General features: G+C 33.7%; 1 pseudogene; it reads right to left on the bottom strand.

Moving 5' to 3' along the window:
- Window positions 1–6,604: 6,604 nt before the first annotated feature.
- On the bottom strand, window positions 6,605–9,728 carry LOC105119859 (probable LRR receptor-like serine/threonine-protein kinase At2g16250; annotated as a pseudogene).
- Between the last annotated feature and the right edge of the window lie 5 nt (window positions 9,729–9,733).

Raw genomic sequence — 9,733 nt, forward strand, 5'->3', positions numbered from 1 at the left:
GCCCAAAACATCATTGATAACGTCAAAATTGGAGCCAGTTGCAAACATGAAATTTGTAGGCAATTGTCTCAGCTTTCTTGTGTAAAAACTTCAGCTCATTTGGACTTCTAGAACTCCAGATATGGCCAAAATACAGAACAGTGCTCGGGCTGGAAGATAGATTCGGGATTCTTTGTTGTTGCTACAATTTGGACTTGATAATGGCCTTTTTAGATCTTGGGCTCCATATGAAAGTTGTAGGCCTATGTCTTACCTTTCCATCCATATACATTTGACATAAATCTGAGATCTGTAGCTCCAGATATGACCCAATTACCGAACAGTGTTCCGGTTTGGATTGCACCGACATCTCTTTTCTAAGTTTGACCATCTCTTTATCCATGCAATTTAAACCATCTCTTTGCCTTTGCAATTTAAGTTCTTAAAGTCATTAATCAATATTTTCATTTATGTGATAGGCCTGCATTTAAAATGAACATTTACCATAAATTAAAGGTATCTTATATTATTAGATATATTATTATAAAACATGTTTTAGTTAAGGAGTTATTGATACTTCAAGTACAAAATGATGATATAAAACCATGATAAAAATGCACTTTTAAGTACTAATCAAGGAACCAAAAGAAAAACAAACGAAAGGAGAGGAGAAAAGTCCAAAGCATATTGTTGCTTTCGTCTTGCTTCCAAGTAAACACCTCCAACTTTGCAGATAATGCACAAATACTATGCACTTGAAGATTAATTACATCGTCACTATAGCATAGCGTGCGTGAATTGTTCACGCATGCTTACGGGTCTAAACTAGCTAGGCCCAACCCAGCCACATGGGCTGGGTTGAGCTTAACCCGAAAAATAAAAAAATTCAAAAAATTCTTTTTTCATATAAAGCTAACCTAAATCTGAGATTTATAACTCCAGATATGACCCAATTACCGAACAATATTCTAGTTTGAACTACACCAGCATCTTTATTCTAACCTTCACCCTCTCTTTGTTCTTTCAATTTAGCACTTTAACTCATCAATCAATCCTTTCATTTATATGATAGACTTGCATTTAGGATAAACATTTACCATAAATTAAAGATATCTTATGGTATCAGACTTGTTATTATAAAACATGTTTTAGTTAAGGAGTTATTGATATTTTAAGTGCAAAATGATGATATAAAACCTTGATATAAATCCACTTTTAAGTATTAATCAACAGTTTCAGCTATGATCTAATAACTAAATGACAATTTAGTTTGAATTGAACCAGCATCTCTTATTTAAGCTTAGCCCTCTTTTTGTCTTTTTATTTTCAATAGTTAAATACATCAATCAATCTTTTAAATTATGAGATATGCCTACATTCAAAATGAGCATTTGCCATAAATTAAAGATATCTTATATTATTAGACTTGTTATTATAAAATATACTTAATTTAGATAATTTAATGATACTTTAAGTGTAATATAATTATATAAAATCTTAATAAAAATACACTTTTAAGTACTAATCAGAACCAGAATAGTTTGTCATTCAAACAAATCACGAAAGCCTCAAGCATCTGTTGGACTAGAAGATTCACACTCCTATTTAGAAGAAGGGTCTCACTAAATTATTGGGATTGAATTATCATATCATTTACCAAAGGGGAAAGGAGAATAAAGCTGTAGATGCATTACCTGGAAGGGATACTCATGGGGTAGGTAAACTACAAGAGGACAAGCTAGAAGGTGGTGATTTCACAGCCATAACAAAGATAATTTCATCCTGGAATGAGGAGATATATGCCTTCTATAAGGAGGATACCAATATATAGGACTAGTAAGATGGTAAATGCCACACATTTTCCCAACTTTGTATATGAAGATGGCATGATTAAGTATAAGGGAAGAATTGTCATAGGGTCTCCCGGATTGTCGAGGGAAGACCTCATCAAGTCTACACATGATTCCTATATTGGTGGTCATCCAGGAATGTAGAATACTTATATAAGACTTACGACTCGCTTTTATTAGCCCTATATGAAAAACTGGTACAAATGATAGTTCTATAGTGAGATATTTGTAAACAAATTAAGGCACAAAGGGTTGCGTATCTTGGATTGCTGCAACCCCTACTGGTTCCAAAGGGTACCTAGCAAGACGTTACAATGGATTTCGTGGAAGAGCATCCAAAATCATAAAGAAAGGATATAATTATGGTAATTGTGGATAGATTTGCCAAGTATGAGCATTTTATTGCGTTGGCACACCCCTTTACGGCTCCAGATTTTGCTAAACTCTTTTTGAATCACATTTATGTGTTTCATAGGTTGCCTGTAAGGATACTAACAGACAGGGATAAGATCTTCACAAGTCTTTTCTAGAGAGAATTGTTTAAGCACTTGAGGGTGAAGCTATTATTCAACACCTCATATCATTCTCAAACTGATGGAAAAACCAAAAGGATGAACAATGTTTCAAAACATATCTTTGTTGCATCACCATGCACTGCTCCAAGAAGTAGAATCAATGGATATCTACAACATAGTTCTGGTACAACAACAGCTTTCGTTTAACTATCAAAATGACATCATTCTAAGCATTATATGGCCATGAACCTCCAACAAGGGATATGGTACTCATGGAGGCTACTCAAGTTGCGGTTGTAGAAGAATGGATACACGAAATGATTAACATGAATCAACTCATAAGAGGACTACTAGAAGTGGTGAGGAATAGGATGAAACAAGTAGTAGATAAGAAGCGTTTTCAAAAGAAATTCTTAATGGAGGATTGGGTTTTCTAAAAACCACAACCTTACAGGCATGGTGATGTCATGTATAGGAAGAACTTTAAGCTAAATCCTAGGTACTATGGCTCTTATCAAGTGATGGAACAAATTGGAGTTGTAGCTTATAAGCTCAAGCTACTAGAGGGTGGTACAGTGCATCCTGTGTTCCATGTCTCGTTACTGAAACAAAAGGTGGGAAATGTAGCCATAGTTTCGCAAACATTACCAATAGCGAAAGCAGAAGGAAGAATCAAGGTCTGTTTAGTAGCCATTTAGACAGGAAGCTTATGAAAAAAGACAGTAAGGTTGTAGTGGCAGGCTTAATCCGATGGTCTAATTCTTTTCTTGAAGACGCAACTTGGGAGGAATTGATAGAATTCAATTGCAGTTTCCAGAGTTCGACACCGACCCTTAAACTCTCACTAAGGTCTGCTGATTCTTGAGGTCAAGAATCTTTTTTAGGAGGGAGTATTGTTACCCTTTAAGCTGCATCAGTATGAGAAGCATTACTATTAGGATGCAACAAGGGGGAAGCTAGAGACGAAGACTTAAGAAACACACAATCTATTGTTAGTTAATTGGAGAGCAGTTAGAAGAGTTTGTTCGTCAGTTAGCGGAAGAATCTGATAGTTAGTTGGCAATTCTCAATATAAAGCTCATTGCATTGATGGTAAAGGATAAGAAGAAAATATATATAAGACTAATTCATTTCCTACTTTTCTCTACTCTCTCTCTTACCTCTATTCTTTCTCAGTTTCTATCCTTCTTCCTTCTATTATCTCAACTTGTTAAGCTGAGCTTAACACATAACAACTTGCTTATACTGCGCACTTGTTCCGTGCTTACAAGTTTTTTAATCAACCATGTGTGGGCTAGTTCCATAATCCAGCCAGTTCTACACCTAGCCCTAGCTAACTTTGAGTCAACTTGTTGAATTAAGTGACGCTTTACAATTATGAGTTGATAATGAAGGTGCATTGCATCTCAAAACTTTGAGAACTCTTTAATTATATTATTCAAATTAAATTTTTTTAAAATCAGGTTTATCTCTATAGCTTTATTTTTTTAATTTTTCTAGCATATTTATTTCTCGTACCAGCATCTAATCTTGAAATTTTAATCCACTTCTTTAACCCACATAACCTTCTATTGCAGGGTGCATGCGGAGATGCCAAGCAACAACGATATCTATTCTTAAAAGGATATTGAAAAGGAAAGAAAGTTTAGATATAATTATAAAGTTATAATTATAAATTTAAAAGTTAATATATAGTATTATAGTTATTAGAAAATTTATAATATAAGAAAGTCAAGATAAGGGACTGATTATGTAAGAAAAAAACGTATCATTCTTAATGCACTATATCTAAAGTAAATTCCATTGTTGTTTGATTATTTTTTTAGAACGTGTTTCTATTTATTAGTCTTATCTAAGGTTTAAAGTAAATCTTTTTTTGTGAGGAAGTTTTTATCTTATTAGTTTAAATTTTAATCATTCTAAGATTTATATTTTAGCATCGCATTTATTTTTTTGTATCTTTAATATCTGAGAATATGCTTTACTGTATAGTTTTACACCACCAAATATAGCCTACAGATAAACCCTAATATAAAATGAACAAAATGATTTGTGAAATTTTTTTTGATATTTTGATTAAATTCTAATAGATAAATTATAAACTAGTTACGATACTCTTTTTTGCATTTTAAAACATGAGAAATATACATTTTTTTTTAATAAAAATAATATTTAGAAAACTTTTAGGTTTTGGCCGTACACATAAAAACAAACTAATTTTTTGTGTTTTTTAAAAGGAAATTAATTTTAGATTTTTTTAATGTTTAAATTAAAAAAACATTAAATATTTTGTAATGACCCTTGAAATTTTTTGAAATTTTGTTAGTTTTTTATTATATTATTAAATATAAATTGGGTTAGACTTGACCTAACCATTCAGATTAAGCTTGATTAACAGCTCAACAAACCCTTTTTTTTTTTAATTGTTTTCAAAACGATGTAGTTTTAGGGCTTTAGAGTTTTAATTCACGAGTTTGGCCAAAGTTCAATTTGATCCTCTAACTTTCAATTTATTTAAATTACATCCTTAATTGACCCTAAATTTTCAATTTCATGTAATTTCACCCCCGCTAAACTTTAATGTCAGCCATAAATTTTAGCACCTTTTCCATTGTAGTCCTTGATTTTAGATTTATGTAAATTAACCCTCAATTGATTATTAAACTTTTAATTTTCTTTAATTTTACCCCTAATTTCAAACAATTGGGTTGTTGTAGTTTGATGTCTTTTACAAAATAATCCCTAACTATGAGTTTCTTTAATTTAACTCTTAATTGACCCTAAACTTCTGATTTTCTTGTGATTTTACCCCTAATTTGAACCAATTGACTTTGTAAAAATTAAATTAGGTTTCCAAACTTAAGTTTTCGCCAATTAAGCCCCTGACAATATTAATTTGATCCATTTAATGTTTAATTAAGTCATCACCTTATTAAATCTCAAATTAATTTTTTAACATAATTAAACTTTTAATTGGCCCATAATTAAATAAATTTGGCCAATTAAAAATCTAATTATATTTATGGACTTAATTTTTATACAGATTTATTAAAAAATTATTTAATTTGATCTTAAATCTGCATTATTTCTCTAATTTTGGTACAATAGAGTATGATTAGGCTATTAATTTGTCTAAAATTATAGCTTGATTTTATGCATATTTAAAATAAAAAATAACCTAAAAATAGATTATGATACCTCCTATTATAATAACAAACACACATTGAATTTCGCGATGTTAATTCCTTCAAATTCTTGTTATGTGATGATTTAATTGTTGCATAGAGGTAGATTGGCTTTGAGCCACGAACAAAATAGCTCAATAAAAAATATTAGTAATAATTACCTAAAAATAGTTTAGTAGTTAATGCATGTATGACATAAAATACATGTCATGCTACATGTATTTTTATAAGTGTATTTGTGCTTGAAAAAAATAAAAACATAAATAAATTCAACTTTAATATTTTTTTAAAGTGCATTTTAATAAACATTTTAAGAAACCTCTGTTTTTTACCCATTTATATAGAAAAAACCGTTTGGTTGCTTTTTGCATTGAACCCATATACACGTTTTAAACTTTGATTTTATATTATTAAAAGCTAAAATAACTTGTTTTTTATTTATTTTACTTATAAAAATTCATCAAATAATAATTTTAATTAAATATATATTTTTTAAAATCTCATTTTTAAATATCTTTTTAAATCTATATTATAGCCACAAAAAACTACCACGACAAACACTGACGAAAGCAAAACACAGTCAGTCTTGCTGATCACCAAGAGCAGAACCCGGAAACTTCATAGTTGGCAGAGGGCAATTTTCACTGTCTCAATAGTGTTGTCCACATTGCAGGCACCCCATCAGATTATAACCATCATTTAAGTTGCTGCAACATGTCCTCATTTCACTCTGTCTCAACAGTGTTTCCTTGATGTCTGATTTGCTGCAACATGTCCGGGTTTTATGTCCTCATTTCACTGTCTCAATGCTAGTTTGGTTTCTATTTTCCTTTTTGCATTTTGGTTAGGCTCGGCATCTTATTTCCATTAGGTTCCTACTCTAACCAAGCTAAGTTTCTGCTTAATTGTTACGTCTATTTTTGTAGGCATGCATGTTTATGTCTAGTTTGAGAGCCTGTTACTCTTTTTGCATATTGAACTTGCTGGCTTTCCGGCCTTGCATATTTTTTATCTTCAATATATTCTTACATTTCCATCAAAAAAATAAACCATCATTTAATTGCTTTGATTTTTGATGAAATGCCATCCAAGACGGATTCAAGGATGCTGTTGAGCACTCAAATGTGAAACCCACGCAACTTAAGAACAATTGCGAACACCACAGCAGGTCATCTAATGCTCATCTAGCCTCTCCATATCTTGCATTTCAAGCAGCTCAGGGAAACGTTCGTTGGATAACCTTTTATTAGAAGGTGAATGTTCAATCCGACCACTGCCTCGAGATCCAACTCTTCCTGGCTGCTTTAAGCCACCAATCCCCTCTCGGTTAGCATGGCCAAGAACTGTGACATTATCTGAGCTGTGTCTCCAACTACCAAAAAAAGCAGCACTCCAAGATCTCCTAGATGAAGTTGTTCTCAGCCTATCTGAGCTATAACTGTCCTCTCTCACCACTTTCAGAGGGTTTTCCAATGCTCTTTGAGAACATATTTCATCGGAGGACGTTTAGAAGGTTTGGGATTAAGACATGACCTGGCCACGATGGTCATTGCCCATACCTCTTCCAATAAATCTTCATCTATGATCAGAGATGGGTCAGCAATGTTTACCACCAGTTCCTTGTCATATATACTGATCTACACCAGCGTCTGTTCTAACCACTCTTTTGTGGTAGCATCATCTGATTTGCTGATGCCAAGCTTGCCTGTAACGAGCTCAAGCAAGACCTTACCGAAACAATACACATCATGCGCACAAGTAATCGGGGACAAGCCTGTCCATTATCAAAGACATTTATCGGGATTTAATTAATTTTGTATTCCAAAATCATTGAAAAGCTGAAGAACTGACACTTGTAGTAATAACAAAAATCAGTGGAGAAAAAGGACGCTGCAATTGGCTAAATACTAGTTAAGCATGAATTCTTTGTAAAACATCAACTTCGAAGCTATATCATTTGTTAGGATACTAGTGCAATGTATGAATAAAGTGTCAACCACGATTATTCAATGAAGGATTAGAATATAAGAATGGATACAGCTTCGCAGTCATCTCTAGTTAAGAATGAGCAACTGGGTCTGGCAATGATTGACCTCAAAGCAATCTCATAATTATTCCTACTATGTTGGAAAATTAACGAGCAACAAATTTTAACAGATCGATAATTTAACTTGTGAGAGTTGTTATACATACCAGAAGTTCCTGGATCAGAGACAGAGGATCTGCACATTAGCACGAGGAATTGTTATTACATCTTCGACAAAGCATAATAATAATAAAATAAAAAAGAAGATGAGCATTAGTCATAGCATCAATGAAAGGAAAATACATTAATCTTCTCTTATCTTACACATACAGCATTACTTGCCACTTGGTTTCGTGTAACCAAATGCTAAAAGAACCAAGTGCACTTATGGTACCATTTATGCTCAAGGACAATGATGATGCCAAAGACAAAAGGAGGGGACCAAACTACCTTAGAAACATAACTAGTGAGCTTTCCACGATATTACATCTGGTTCATCGAACACCGAACCCATTTTCTGCTCATTATGATCACTTGTGTATTATGTAACATGGCAAAGAACAACAAATCATGGCATGTACATACCACTACTACAGTTCCTAGTTAATGCACTACTTCAAAATGCTCAAAGAAATTAATAGCTATAATACTTACAGGGACTTCCGCAAGAACTTTGTGAGAACACTTCGGTGTGAATCCCCTTCCTGGATATGAATCTCGCTCAAGCTTCCAAGTCGAACCTCAAACTTATCATCAAGAAGGATAATGCTCGCTTGAACATCTCTTCAAACACCAAAAGATTGTTGCATTTTAGAACTTGAAACAAAAATGGAAATTTTCCATCACAAAGATACAGAAATACCATGCAAGCTACATGACTCGTTCCTAGTTTAAACAAAGAAAATGATGTCTCAGGCATTTAAGAAGTGCTGCTATGATCTGCAGAAACATTATCCAAAGACAAATGCTCTCATCAATATTTGAATCTCCATCCTCCGCTCAGCCACACCCTATTCCTTTACTTGTTGAGCTAGTATTCAAGGGCAAAGACAGTTTGTAATTCAGCTTACACTTGAACATTGCAACATTTATTCCAGTCTCATATGAATTTAAGCAGCAGAAACCACTATTCTAATTAGCAATAAATAGGTGATCGAGAATATCATCTAAGACAGACCTTGTTTCGACAAGATTTCAAGCACAAAAGATTGCGTACTGAATTCTGAATGTGCAAGTTGTGAGGTTCTCTATTCACATGATGCATTATTATTCTGATTCAGATATAAATAAAGCAAAATAAGATCACCATAATCAGAAGAACTATCCAATCAACATGAAGGAAAGTGAGGCTATCTAAAAGAAAGTACGAGTACCTATGAACAAGGGGAGGGTTACACTCATGGTGTAGGTAAGAGAGTCCTTCAGCAGCTCCTATTGCAATTTTCAGTCTCGTGATCCAATCGAGGGACTGCAAACCATTGTCGTCAAAATTGGTAACCCTGAACAAAGATTCAGCTAAGTCTCCATTTGGCATATATTTGTGCACCAAAAGCTTCTGATTTTCGTTTTCCAAACAATGTCCCAAAAGCGGGATCAAGCATGCATGAGAATACTTGCTGAAAAACTCTAATTCAGTCACGTACGAATCCTTTTGCAAGCTATGCAAATTGATCCTTTTGACAACTATGGGAATTCCTCCTTCCAGAAAACCCTGGAAGAGATCTCCAGAGTGACCATGTCTAATGAGATTTCTTTCACTAAATTCACCAGTCAGACTGCGCACCTGTTCGTATGTAAATGACTCTCCCAGACTAGATACGCTAGTAGGGTCCTTAGGAAGTGGTAGGCTATCTCCCTCTGGAACAGGCCCTATATCTGCGCTTTCTCTTTCATTTGAAATGGCATTATTACACTTCCTAAGGACCAATACTATCACCAGTATAAAAAACGCAATGAAACCAACTCCACCAAGCAATACCACCAAAATGTTTATCCATCGTTTGTGTCTCCTTGGGGCAGGAGTTGGTAACAGTTGCTGTCTTGGTTCTGGATTTCCAAAATAATCAAAAGTTAAGCCTCTCCCAGCATAAAACAAACTACAATCCTCCAACCTTCTCTGATAAGGGACCGCCTGAAGGCAGTTCATGTCAAGGCTACCATTGCTTGGACTAATACGAT

The sequence above is a fragment of the Populus euphratica genome, unplaced genomic scaffold (assembly GCF_000495115.2).
Source record: "Populus euphratica unplaced genomic scaffold, PopEup_1.0 scaffold3730.1, whole genome shotgun sequence".
Classification (NCBI taxonomy): Eukaryota; Viridiplantae; Streptophyta; class Magnoliopsida; order Malpighiales; family Salicaceae; genus Populus; species Populus euphratica.